Below are 14,973 nucleotides of genomic sequence, written 5' to 3'. Positions count from 1 at the left end.
ATGTTGCATGGACTGACATCTAGAGTTGGTCGATCTTTTTGGCCAAAAGCTTCACCTGACCTGCCATGGCTGATGTAGAATCTAACTTGTTCACCACTCCTACTATCCTGTCCTACTTCTAGAAGACTACCACTGATATGTGTTCATGGCCATCTACTCAATTAAGTACTGGGCCTGTTCTGACGTCTTACTATTGATGGCCCCACTTGCAGCTGCATCCACCATCTGCCTCATGGCTGAGTTCAAGCCACTGTAAAAAGTCTGCACCCGCATCCATACTAGCAAACAATGGTGTGGGCAACATCTCAGCAAGTCCTTGTACCTCTCCCACACATCATACATGCTCTCATCATCAAACTGCATAAAAGAGGAAATATCATTACGCATCTTTGCAGTCTTAGCAGGAGGAAAGTACTTATAAAGAAATTTCTCAGCCAAAGAATTCCAAGTGGTAATGGTGTTAGCTGGTAGGGACTGTAGCCATCTCTTTGCTTTATCCTTTAAGGACAATGGAAACAGCCTAAGCCGAATGGCATCGTCGGTAGTTCCATTAATCTTGAAGGTATCACAAATCTCCAAGAAGTTCGTGATGTAGGCATTAGGATCTTCACTAGGCAAGCCCCCAAGCTGTACACTCTGCTGCACCATTTAAATGACATTTGGCTTAATCTCGAAGTTGTGTGCTGCAACAGGTAGCTGCAATATACTAATATGTGTCCCCTTCAAGGAAGGTCTAGCAAACTCGTACATCGTCCTGTTTGCTTAAGAAATGTTATTGTCGTCTCCCATGTCTACTAGTATATGGACAGGAATCTCAATCTGCTCCTCCTCCTCCGTGCTTAAACGCTTCCTCGACTGCCTGATCTCTAGTTCGAGCAGAGGGTCTACTAGTACAGGATTAGAACTCCTGATCATAAACTACCTGAAATGAATAAGGCAGCGACAACCCAAACAAATAAATAAATGAATAAATTAATAAAAAGCAATGATAAAAATAGAAAAGAAAATTAGCTAAAGTAACAAATAGCGAATTTCACTATAGTTTTCAAACAAAAGTTCCCTGGTAATGGCACCAAAAACTTGATGCGATGCTTATACAACTACAACTAAGGCAGTGAACCAATCGATGCAGCCTAGCACAATGGCAAGTATTAAAAATATCATATCCCCTAGGGAAGTGAAATCCTAGAGTTACTACTCATTCCTTGTTATATAGCCTAAAACTAATAACAAAGGTTTCTAGATTTACTGATGACTAAAAGCTAAATTCTAAATGTAATGCGAGAATAAATGAGAAAAGGGAATAATCAAGACAAGAAAGCAAACCCAAAGAGGACCTAGACTAGTTGGCAACCAAACAAAGGATAATGGATTGTTGAGTCCGATTATGCAACATGTGGACAGATTCTAAACTGAATTCGGTTTCCCTCTCGAGAAAACTGAATTCCTAAACATAAGAACCTAAAGTTGGAATCTCTTCCTAACGATTGATTATTAAGTTAGACTTAAGCTTTAATCCGCGTCCATTAAGCTTTTTTAATTCTTAATCTGGCAAATTAATTAACCTTATCTCTAAGTGAAAATTAAATTGTTCTTACAATTAAATTTCTAAATTCAATTAGAATTTCTCAATTACTAAAAGAATTCTATAAACAGTAATCAACACATTCAATGTAAAGAATATTAGGTCTTTATTATTAATTGCAAAAAGAATACAAGAAAAAGAAACTCAAACAATCTTAACAATTCCGTACAAAATCCAATATAGTAAGGAACCCCAATGGGTTCAATCAATCTAGCTACAGATGTTCATGTCTAAAACAAATAAAAATTCAATTACAATGAAAGAATAAAGAAATCGAAACATGTACACCCTTTTCTCTACAATTGGATGAACAACTCAAAGCCTTGATCTACACTGCAAATGATCTCCAAAATGCTTCTTCAATTGCTCCAAAACTCCTCTTTAATCTTCAATTGAATCCCCAAGAGTCACAAATTCGAAGTCAAAAGGTGGAATTAATCAATTGAATCCCCAAGAGTCACAAGCCTCGGGATCTCTGAAACGCGTCTAGGGAAATTATAGAGGAAGATGAAGAGTCAAAATTGTAAAACCTTTTTATATTTACTAGCTTGTTTAATTTTATACTATGCGCTAACACGAGTGTGTTCACGTGTCCAAGCCGTGTTGGTCTCTAAATGACGAAATGAGCTGAATCTAGCAAGGGCTTGTTTTGGCCCGTGTTAGCCAACACGGGCCATGCTCTAGGGCGTGTTATTCTCGAGAACTGTGTTGCTTCAAAGTGCTTAAGATACACGACCTGGGAATTTCTGCACGGGCTCAAACACGGGTTGTGCTAGTCAGCACGGCCTGAGCACGGGTCGTCTTAACTTCCCAAAATTCAACCTAAGGTCGAACTCTTTTGATTACATCCGTTTTCGTCTAAAATTGATCTAAAATTGTTCGAACACTGATGATGGATCTGTAAAATATCCTAGAATATAAAAAGATACAAAATACGGGTGATCTTGGAATAAAAACACAATAAATGCTAAGAAAATGCACAATAATATGCAAGCAAACATGGGGGAAACTATGCACATCAAAGTTCATGCCAAGGCATGAGACCTTAATCACCGCTTAATAATGAATCCCTTGTTCAATATTAAGTCGCATGTTAAGAACATGATCAAGTCACCTTCCATAATTAAAATAGGAAAGAGAGCTTTGCTCATAGGCTAATTTGTTAAGCATACCCAAGGTTACCTATTACCTAAGCATGTTCGCTATTTTAATTGATGGGTCTTACTTAACTATCTTATATAATTCAAATGAGCATACTCATGATTATATGAAGGTAGAGGCATGAATTAGATGAAACATATATGATGTTTAGAACATCACAAAATATGTTTAGACAAATGCCATAGTCGTCTAATTGATCTAGAAGTTGTATAGAGATACAATTGACAAATAATTGTCTACCCTAATTTATTCTAATATAGTTTTATAGGGCATACTCAAGGTCATATTAAAATAGATAGGATTCTAGCTGATGTGCGTAAAATACACACATCTAAATGGGGTTTTTAAGATTGATTTTATGGACATTTGGATGTAAATTGGTCTCAACACTCACCCTATGCATCTGTTTGTGTGCATTAGGTCCAAAAGAAGTCAAAGGATGATAAAGGGAAGAATTTGAGCATAATTGGACGACGAAGCTGTCAAAACAAGCTAAGTACGAGCATGAGGAAGCCAAACATGGCCGTGTTGGTTTCAACACTAGCCGTGTTCCCAACACGGGAACCAACACGGCCATGTTGGGTGTCATCAAACATCAAAGAAAAATAAGTTCTTAGGGAGCACGGCCACAGAGAGTAACACGGCCAGGAACACCAGCCCGTGTTGGGAACACGCCCAGGAACACGACCGTGTTGGCGATGATAAGAGGAATTAGTTAAAAGAAGGAAGAGAGGAAAGAAAGAAAAGGAGAGCGGGGGAGAACGTCCCAAACCCTAATTTTTCTCTCTCTAAGGGTTTTCTAAGCTGAAACCAAGGGAAAAGGAGACTTGGATCAAGGTTTCAATTGGATTCCCTTGAAGGATCAAAGATTGGGCGAGGTTCGTTGATTGTTTTTCAATTCGAGCAAGAGGAACAAGAATCGATTCAATTCGAGCAAGAGGAATTTAGGCTGTTTACTCTCATCCAAGGGTGTAATCGAGTTTCTCTACCTTTACTCTTTGTTGTAATTGAATTCTTGTGTATTTTGATAATGAACATGATTAGCTAGATTGATTAAATCCATTGGGATTTCATTACTATGTTGGCTTAGTATTATATTGTTGGATTGTTTGGATTAGTATTAATAAGATAATCCAACAATATAATACTTTGTGAATAAGATAATGCATTATAATACTTTGTGAATAAGATTGTTTGGATTCTTCTTGCTTTCAGTATTAATAAGATAATGCATTGTTCATGAGACGTTGTGAATTGTGCGTTTAGATTGCTTTGTGTGATTGAGAAGTCCATTTGGCAATTGGAATTTTGAATAGCAAGAACTGGTTAATAATCGCTTAGAGATAAGGATAATTAACTAGCCGGATTAAGAATTAACAAAGCTTAATAGAGGCGGATTAAAGCTTAATGCTGATTTAAGAATCAATCGTTAGGAAGAGATTCCAACTTTAGGTTATTAGATTTAGGAATTCGGTTATCTCGAGAGAGAAACTGAATTCGGTTAAGAATTCATCCATGGGTAGCATAATTAGACTCAACAATCCTTTATCTTTTGTTTGATTGCCAACTAGTTTAGGTTCCCTTTGGGTTTGCTCTCTTAACTTAGTTATTTTAGTTATCAATTACTCTTGCATCTCCTTTAGAACTTAGATTGTAGCTATTAGTTAGTTTAGAAAGTATTCATCACTCATTTTAGGTTAATATAACAAAGAACAAAGGAGTAACTCTAGGCTTTCACTTTCCCGAGGAATACGACCTTGATACTCGCCATTAGTGCTAGACTGCATCGATAGGTACACTGCCTTAGATTGTAGCTAACACGATTTAGCATGCATCACTAGCCCACTAGGATAGCTAAATTGTTGGCATCCTGAATTGATAGTGAGAGCTATTGATTTGTATCGAAATTATAGGAGTTAAGTAATTGGTTATAAGACCTTTACTAGTTACTTATATAAATAACTTATATTTGTTTATCTTTATATTGGAAGGTTGCAAGAAAAGATGAGTGAAAGCATATCCTTCTGTAGTATATTTGACACCAATAAGCTTAATGGGTCAGACTTTGTTGATTGGCATCACAATGTGAGAATTATTCTCAAACAAGAAAGAAGCTTTATATGCTGGACACACCTCTATTGCATCTCCCTATCGTAGATGCACCTAAGGAGGTGGTCTAAGTGTACAAAATGCGTCAAGAAGACTATGATCAAGTTGCGACTACACCATAAGGGCACGCCTACAAAAATCAACACTTTCATGGCAGCAACTTCTAGTTTATAAAAACTCAAAATCGCGACCATACCATGTATGGCGCAACTGTAAAAAATTGAAGGTTTGAAGGCAGAAGTCTTTGGCCCTGAAAAGTTTGAAATCGTGACCATACCTCAAAAGGGCGTGACCGTAAAAATTGAAGACTAAAGTATCCATTAAAAACTGCCATTGCCATGCCACCACGTCAGCTAGCCGTTGGAGGATTTCAAGAATTGTGACCTCAATTTTCATTTTGACAAGTGCATTTAATACACTATCTTAAAGCAAAAATTAGTGGATCTTTTGGACTATAAGAGTAACGGTTCTCTTAGGTTTTTAGGCTATATAAAGCACACCAAATGGTCAATTATGTTAATCAACAACCTCTAAAAGTCATAATTATTATACATTCATTTATTTTCTTTTTACAATTAATATTTCTCTTATTTAGTTGTTGGAAGAGCTTGAATGCTCTTGTGAGGTTTGAGTGTAAGCCAAAAAGTACTTGGGTTAAGGTTTAAGGCTTAGCCTAGGTAACTCTGGTAAAGGTTATGTTTGAGCCTAAGAAACATAAGTGTGTAAGGTTTAGTGTAAGCCTAAAACACTAAGTTGTGAGTGAGCTTGAAAAACTTCAACTGTAAATATTCTAGTATAGTGAATACCCAATTGTGTATTGGGGAGTGGAGATAGGGTTTGTTAACACCCAAACCGCTACTCTTTGTATGCTACTCCTCTTACTCTCACTCATTCTTCTTTAATATAAAATTTTTTAAATTACTATCCTTTCCTGATTTACCAATTCAATCCCCTTTCTTGGTTCATAAGGGCGAACACTTTATTTTGTAATAGACCTTGAATTAAGTATAGACTTAATTTTGCAATCTCTACCTAATAGTTATTCGCAGTTTGTTATGAACTTTCATATGATTAATTGGATATTACGATACTCGAACTAATGAATATGTTAAAGACTATGGAAGGCACCATAAAGAAGCATAAGGGAGTTGTTCTAATGGTAGAACCTTCTAAGGCTGCTCAAAGTAAGTCTAAGACAAAAATGGAAACGAAAGCCCATAAGCCCAAGAAAGCTTTAAATGCTATTGGAGGTGTCAACAAAGATAAAGGAAAGTCACCATTTTTGAAAGAGAGGACATTGAAGAAGGAACTACAAGGTTTATGTCACTCCTTTGAAAGAAAGAAGCAAGAACAAGTTTCTAATTCTGAAAAGAAGGAATAGACTAGCTTGAAGGTAATTGTTGCCATTTAGTTTAGTTATTAGTTTTATTTTTCTTATTAAGAATTTAATAATTGTTATTAATTTTATTTCTAGGATAATTTTTGCTATTATTTCATTTAATAATATTAGATAATTGTTACCTTATTTACTTGAATAATTTATGTTTCTAGAAACTCATATTTGTATGAAAGTAAGAGAATAAATTCCTATTGCGAGAACCTAAAGCAATCCTAAATAAGCATAGGAATTATATTATTGATATTAAGATAAATAAGTAACATAAACAAGTTATGTAACTTATAATTCTTATGAAATCAATATTATAATCAAGTTGTCTTTAAAAAAGACACATATGCCAAATTCCTAAGTGATACATAAGATGTATGCTTCCTTTTAGAAAGAGTTATGATAAAGTAATATTAAGATCAGATCAATGATATGAAATACTTGGATCATCACTAGAATGTCTACAACTTGCAATTACTCAAATTGATAAAGTTTCATAAGATAATAAAACCTAACTATGTGAGACATAGTTATATCAATAAAGAGTGTTGCAAGCCTTCTCATAGGATATATTATCTTATAACCATTAACTCCAATTTCTTCCTATGGGTGGCGACTATAGGTGCACACTAAAGTATCTTTAGCGACTATAACACTGCAAGACTTTTCAACCTAATTGGGAACACACTAACTAGTCATAGAGACTAGTGCGGAGATGGGAGTCACCACTCGGGCAACTGGGACACTTTTACTAATCAGTGATGTTTCTCGATTCCATAAGGAAGCTTATGTCACAAATCTATAGAAGAATTCATAAGCTAACTTCCTTATTTATGTATATTTGTTTTTAATTTTATTATTTAATGGACTATTCCTTATAAATGTAGCATAATATGTTTTTACACATCAAGCATTACATCATATGAGGTCCACCTAAGTCTAGCTCATTTTATTAAGCCCCAGCCAATATTTGAAGTTATTAACCTAATTTACTAACAAATTATCTATAAGGCCCGCCTACTCTAGCCCAATTACAAATTATGCTTTAATTAGCAAGCCTTTTAAGCCTAATTGACTACTTTTTATGGACAGGCCCTAAATCTAATGTGGCCCAATTTTAATCTAACTAAGCATGCAAAGCCCATTAAGTCTGTATGGATTTTAAGTTAAAGCCCAATTACCATCTTAATTAAGCTAATAGACTATAATTTTCATGCCAGGTCTGATTTTAAGGACTAAGTAGGCAACCATGTAACACATATTTAGACATTCATCACAGATAAAAGCAAAAGAATAAAGGGGCAAGAAATAAATCTAACTGTTAGAACCCACCTACAACTAAGAAACATAAAGAAAATCCTAAAAACTTAGTTACAACTTGAGAAACTACCAAATACGTAGAAAACTCAAAAATAAGCCTAATTATGTATAGAGCCAAATTGACACAACGCACACTCGAATCGGTTGTGCCTTGAGCCGATCGACTCTAGAGGCTTAGAGGGGGTTTCCTATGACCTTTCCTTGATTTTTGCGCCCATAACTGATTTTTTACATGCATATGGAAAAAAATTAATTAGATTAGCACATGTATAATATATAATATAAAATATATATTCTAATTAATCAGATTCAAAATCTAATCAAATCATGTTCAAAACCTAGATGTTTTTGTTATCATATTCAAAACTCAATAAATTCAACATGTTTAGTAGAAAGGAAATCTTAATCTAATCATGTGGATTACATAGGATAATTATACAACAGATATTCCTAGCATGTTTTCATAAAAAGGAAAAAAGAAATTTAAACAATTAGAGGAAAGATGTTGATAATGTTGATATAGAGGGATCCTTAGTTTTTCACCGTTAGTCGTCATTTTGTGAGTCTCAAGATATGTGGATAAGAATCTATTTCTGCCTTTTTTGGGTTTTTAAAAAGTTTATGTCATTCTTTTTATAAGTTTTCTAATTTTGGAGTTCTCTCTTAGTGGGTTGACTAGGGTTTTCTCTTTGTGTGTATCGATACTTCTTGCTAATAATTAATGAATGTAGCTTCATGTGTGTTGATGCTCAATTCGTGTAGATAGCGTTAGACCTAGGCCATACTTTTCTATTTTATAGGAGTAGGATTAGAAAACTTTAGGAGATGTTGATAATTATTGACTTATTAAAATAAAGAGGTTGTAATTATCCCTCACTTTGTTAGATTAATATCAAATAAAAAAAGGATTTATTTTTAATTCTAAAGAATTGTCATCAACAGGATTTATTTTTACTTTTAAAAAATTATCATCAACAAACATAAAAAAGAAACTCCAATAATTATCATAAATACATTCTAGAAGCTTATTTTTATTAATTTTTAGTATTTTAGGTCGAAGTGCATGTAAAATAGTGTGAAAGATGAGAAATGTAGTCAGTCAGCTGTGTAGAGCTAATCGGCTCTGCATAGAGCGAAGCTGATTGGCTCTATGGAGAGCTGATTCAGCTGTGCAAAAAGCTGATTGGCTCCAAGGATCAAAAAGTTTTGAAGATTTTGATAGTTATGAAAACTGCCATTTTACCATTCAGACTTTATTCTTTTATCAATTGGGTCCAAAAGTGATTTTAAGTTCAATTAATCTCATCCTTCCCTTAGATTCGCCCCTCTCAATCTTTGAGACTCGAGGAAGACGGTAACTTTCATCATCGGGTTCTCCATAATTATCTCAATATCTAGATTCAAAAAATGGATGCTGACAACTGCCCTCTATTTGTCAAGATTTATAAGCATGCATGCATTTAAATAAATTGAGAAAAATCATAATATCAAGGTTACGACAAAAAGGAATCTAGATGAGGTGTAGAAGCCACGCCCCATAAGCACAAGAAGGATTTTGATTTGGTGTGAGGACTACACCTACTTCAGTACTTTGCCTGCTTGAATTTGGGAACCACATTCGTCAATTTGGGAATTGCACGCACTAATTTAGGAACCATGCCCGTTGATACGGGTACCACGACCGTAGATTTAGGAGCCACTAAGCCATTTAATTTGGGAACCACGCCCATTGATACGGGTACCACGCCCGTCGATTTCAGAGACATGCCTGTTGACTTGGGAACTATGCCCATTGATATGGATACCATGCTCGATGATTCTACATTTGTAGAGACTTCTCTTTGGCTAATTTTCATAATTGTAACTCTTTAGGTCAATTTGGTAGTTTTCGACTTCTACATTTGTAGAGACTTCTCTTTGGATACCATGCTCGATTAGAAATTCCTATTGTGGGTGCACTCTGACTTAATTGACATCCTTCTGAAATTATGTTGGCGTTTAGCTTGTTGAAGGCTGAAACAAAATTTTTGATAGGTCATTGAGAAAAGGAAATTTTTACCCTTTTAAGTGTTATATATAACCTCATATCCATTCACAAATCACTTTATCTCATTTTCCCTATGTTTTCTCTCAAATCCACTTTTTCTCTCTTTTCGATTTCTTAGCCAATTCTTAGTCAAATTTTGTGAAACCAGTCTTAAAATGGTAGTCTCTTCCTCTAGATTTTTTGGGTGTACTTCAATTGCACCCAATTGAGAGTTCTCACCACTGATTTCTGGCTAAAATGACTTAGGGCTTGTAAAAGGAGAGGAGATTTCCCTTTCAGTGAAATTGAACACTCACCGAGCATTTTCTACCGTCGGAGAGGTATTTTCTAGCTTTAAACTTTGTTTCCTATAACTTATATACTAGATACATATATTACTTGTTCAATATTCATGAAAAATTATGAAAAAGATTGAAAAATTACATGCCCTAACCTACAGAGCCGATTCAGCTATGTTCATAGCTGATTAGCTCTATGAAGTGTCGATTCGGCTTTGTGCTGAGCCGATCAACTATGCATAGTCTGAATCGATCTTGCACGTGCCGATACCAAGTTTTCAGGGTATTTTTACATAGAATATCAACAAATAAATGCTATACTTAACTGTTTAAAGTCTTTTTATGCGTAAATTATGTTTAATACCTATGCGTTTAGCTTTTTCGGAGTGACGTTTTATCGATGTGGTTCGCCTGGCTTTTACAGAGTGATGTTGTATCGATCTGGTTCGCTAGAAACTTCTATAGGGCTCCTCAGTAGTTTGATGACCTCTCTAGTTTTGTCTAGGCTAGGATTGGTGACACTAGCTTTTGTTGTTTTATGGCTACGCTTCCGTCAGTCATTGGGAGGACAGATCACACCTCCATATATGCTCGAGAGAGATATGGATGGATACTACTTACACCTTCCACAACTTTGGTTGGTGAATTGACCCTGTCTCCTCTCTCTTTTACTGCTATCTAAGGGATTAACTTCATAAGCATCCTTGTGTATTTTGATTATATGATTCACGACCAGCGCTCCGACTTCCGAGAGCGTTATATTATGGAATTACTGGGTTTCTTACTAATGTGCAAGAACACCTGTTGAATTTCTTAGCAAAGCATTCCTCTCCATTATAGGGGCTTTGTGCCTCGAAATGCTCAAGAGGTGGACTAGATTGCTCGGGCCATCTTAGTATATCTCTTTGGTATAACCTTGTACAGTTGATGTGCATCATTTTATACATATTTATATGCCCAATTATTTATAATTTTGTGCATAGTTATCTTGTTTTATGCCAGAATCACCTGTGTTTTTGTTCCTTTCATGTTTCAAGTCATTATCGATGGACATTATCAGTAATCGAGGGAAATACGCGCAATTACGGACCTGAATCCATCAAAATTGAGCAAGGACTAACATTCCAAGGTTGAGCACGGCTTGGACTCTAGCTGTGCTGAACCATCAACACTTGACCCTCAAGAGTGCCATTTTGGCACGGTTTTTGAAGCCACCGCAGCCTCCACCATGGCTCATGGTTGCTCAGCACCAACGAGAGCATGGCCAGGAAGAAGCCTTAAGTTGCGGGACGCGGAGGTCCAACACGGCCTGGACTCCACCCGTGTTGATCAGCACGGGCTTGACCATGGCCGTGCTGAGAGATTTATATAGGCAAATGCGATTTATTGAGTTAGGGTTCAATTTTCTAACTTGATTTTACATATACATGCATAAGCCATCTCTTTCCAGACTTGAATACTCGATTTTAGGAGACTATTTCATCTATTGAAGGAAGGATTACATTGGTTTTAACATCCAATTGAAGATCAAGAGGAGATTTGGAGGCATTGAAGAGGCAATTTAGGGTTCATCATTCGAAATTGGGAATTTAGGGTTTTTCATCCATCTTGAAGAAAAAGGGTGTACACGCTTTCAATTTACTTTTCTGAATTTGTTCTTTACTTTGTGTTGCTTATTAGTATGAGTAACTAAATTTGTTAAATCCATTGGGGTTCCTATGTTATTGGATGATTTTTAATGTTTCTGAGACTTTGATTATCAATGCTTGTCTCTTCTTGCTTCCATTGTTAATGAGAAATCACATTATTCATGAGACGTTGTGAGTTGTGGTGTTTAGATTGCTTTATGTAATTGAGAAATTCATTTAGTAATTGGAAATTTGAATAGCAAGAACTAGTTGATGATAACATAGAGATAAGGGTAATTTACTAGTCAGATTAAGAATTAACAAAGCTTAATAGAGGCGGGTTAAAGCTTAATGCTAATAATCGATCGTTAGGAAGAGATTCCAACTTTAGGTTCTTAGGTTTAGGAATTCGGTTATCTCGAGAGGGAAACTGAATTCAGTTAAGAATTCATCCACGGGTAATTGCAATCGGTATTCAATATAATCTCTATGTTCACTAAAATCCAACTAGCTTAGGTCCCCTTGGGTTTGCTTTTTCCTTTGATTGTTTCACTAAATCATTTCAGTCTGTCTGACACTTAGTTAACCACTTGTTTACATTTAATCATAGAGTAGCAACTTCATTGATTTTGTTAGGGTTAGATATCATGAGACACTGTAGTAGTTCTAGGATCACTCTTACCCGAGAATACGACCTTGATACTCACCATTAGTGCTAGTCTGCATCGATAGGTTCACTGCCTTAGATTGTAGCTACACAAATAACCTATCAATAGTGATTTAGGAATTCATTCAACTTCCATTATATGGCCCCTCTATGGGATTTGGATTAGGTTTCCTCCTACAATTGGAGATCTATAGCCCTCGCCTATCTGCATCATCATATGGACATTAGTATCCTCGGTAGCAAGAGGATTTGGGCTTTTAGCATGCCGTTCATGTAAGCTTCGCTATATCTTTTATCTCTGCCCCTCCTTCTTTCATTTGCATTACGACTATTGACTTCTGTTTTGTAGGTCTGGGCCTTGGAGATCGACCTTCTTGTGTGCTCACAGCCCATTTGTACGTCATAGGCCTTCCCTCACTTGAGTCGTTGTGGCTCGTGTAGGAGTGTCCCATTATAGTGGACCTAGATTCATGTGCACCGCATGTGGATCAACTCCTTAACCTAGGACAAGGTAAGCAAAAATTTATTAGTCATATTTGCAACTTATGTATAAAAATTACTTACTTTTCGGTTTACAGATTCATAGCAATTGGCTGAGGGAGCACTGTCATTGGGATCCTATATGCTTTCTATTGCTGACCTTAAGCAGAAGAGGATTCTACTTGCTGGACCTGCCTGTCGGGAGTGGTACTTACGTGAGAGGATTAGACATCGAGTTCTTTATATATATATATGTATGTATGTATATATATCTTGTACATTTCACCCCATTTTATTTGCAGTTCATTCGTCATGCCCCCTCTACTCTTGACGACTGAAAGGTGATCTGGCTGACGCTCTAACCCTTCCAATATCTCGGGTTCCCTCGTGAGTGCTACCTCTGAGGCACCTCCTACAACCATGTCTGATGTGATTCTATGGAGCGTGACATTTCCTCCAGATCCGATGGTCTCATACTAGTTCCCCACGGCACGATGGAGTACTAGCTCGACGTCGAGCATTGCCTCTCTCTAGAGTTCATTCTGAGCACTTACACACATGTGAGTAGCATTCTCCTTTGTGTTTTCACATCTATTTTCCTAAAAGGTTAGAAACACATAATACAAATAACCATACAGGTCCAGAGAGACCAATTCGAGCACGTCCATCGATTGGTCGGTGTTGCAAGAAGGCAATTCTTCGTCCTTAGCGAGGACTGGCGAGTAAGAATAAAGAATAAAGAATGTAGTATGAAATGCTATATATATGTATGTATACATGTATATTAACTAGTGTCCTTTAGGTTTTCCTTAGAGAGACTACAAGAGCTTGTAAGGATAGGTGGACAACTAAGAGCATCAGATTGATGCTTGATGTGCATAGTTTTACACATATTTGCTTGCATATTATTGCGTATTTTCTTAGCGACTATTGTACTTTTATTCCAAGATCACCCTTGTTTTGTGTTGATTTACTTTTCAGGAGAATTTATAGGACCATCATCAGTATTTGAGCAATTATACATCAATACATGCGAAAACGGACGGGAATTCATCAAGATCGTACAAGAGCTCGCAGTGCATACTTTGAGCACGGCCTAGACTCTGGACGTGACCAACCATTGGCTTTTGATATGTGAAATTGGCATTTTAGGCATGATTTTTGAGGCCACCACGGCCCGTGGTGGCTCAGCACCGGTGGGGGCACGACCATGAAGAAACCCTAATTGGTGAGATCTGAAGCTTCAGCACAGCCTGGACTCCGGCCGTGCTGAGATAAATATATAAGGAAAACTAACTTTTTAAGGTTAGCTAAGCAAGGAGTGAGGGAGAGCCCCGGTGGCTGGTTCGGTTTTTGCATAGTGCTGAGTTCGAGAGAGAGTGGCAGAGAGAAAGAATCCCGGAATCACAAGGTTTCGAATGCAGAATAGTAGTGAAGCAATTCGAGAGGCAGTTGGGAAGACCGATCGTAGTGTTGATTCAGATTTGGAACTGTTCATCCAATTCGAGAGAAATGGGTGTATATGATGATGCATTATTCATGAGATGTTGTGAATTATTCATGAGAAAGGGGTGTATATGATGATGCATTATTCATTAGTTTTGTATCCTTCTTGCTTTCAGTATTAATAAGATGATGCATTATTCATGAGACGTTGTGAATTGTGATGTTTAGATTGCTTTATGTGATTGAGAAATCCATTTGGCGATTGGAATTTTGAATAGCAAGAACTGGTTAATACTCACTTAGAGATAAGGATAATTAACTAGCCGGATTAAGAATTAACAAAGCTTAATAGAGGCGGATTAAAGCTTAATGCTAATTTAAGAATCAATCGTTAGGAAGAGATTCTGACTTTAGGTTCTTGAGTTTAGGAATTCAGTGAGCTCGACAGAGAAACCGAATTCAGTTAAGAATTCATCCATAAGTAGCATAATTGGACTCATCAATCCTTTATCTTTTGTTTGATTGCCAACTAGTTTAGGTTCCCTTTAGGTTTGCTTTCTTGTCTTGGTTGTTTCATTTATCCATTCATTCCTGCATCTTCCTTAGAACTTAGCTTGTAGTTATTAGTTAGTTTAGAAATTATTCATCATTCATTTTAGGCTAATATAACAGAGAACAAAGAACTTTAGGCTTTCACTTTCCCGAGGAATACGACCTTGATACTCGCCATGAGTGCTAGACTGCATTGATAGGTTCACTGTCTTAGATTGTAGCTGCATAAACAGCCCATCGATAGGTTCACTACCTTTAGGTTTTCCTCAGAGAGACTACAAGAGCTTGTAAGGATAGGTGGACAACTGATAGC

At 36.5% G+C, this 14,973-nt stretch overlaps 1 non-coding gene across 1 annotated transcript; it reads left to right on the top strand.

Annotated features, from left to right (window-relative positions):
- Window positions 1-283: 283 nt before the first annotated feature.
- LOC112534343 lies at window positions 284-390 on the top strand. Its single transcript, XR_003078643.2, has one exon. It is a non-coding gene; the product is annotated as a small nucleolar RNA R71 (small nucleolar RNA).
- The last annotated feature ends 14,583 nt before the right edge of the window (window positions 391-14,973 follow it).

This window comes from Ricinus communis, chromosome 8 (genome assembly GCF_019578655.1).
Source record: "Ricinus communis isolate WT05 ecotype wild-type chromosome 8, ASM1957865v1, whole genome shotgun sequence".
Lineage (NCBI taxonomy): Eukaryota > Viridiplantae > Streptophyta > Magnoliopsida > Malpighiales > Euphorbiaceae > Ricinus > Ricinus communis.
This window is presented reverse-complemented; position numbering and strand designations above follow the sequence as displayed.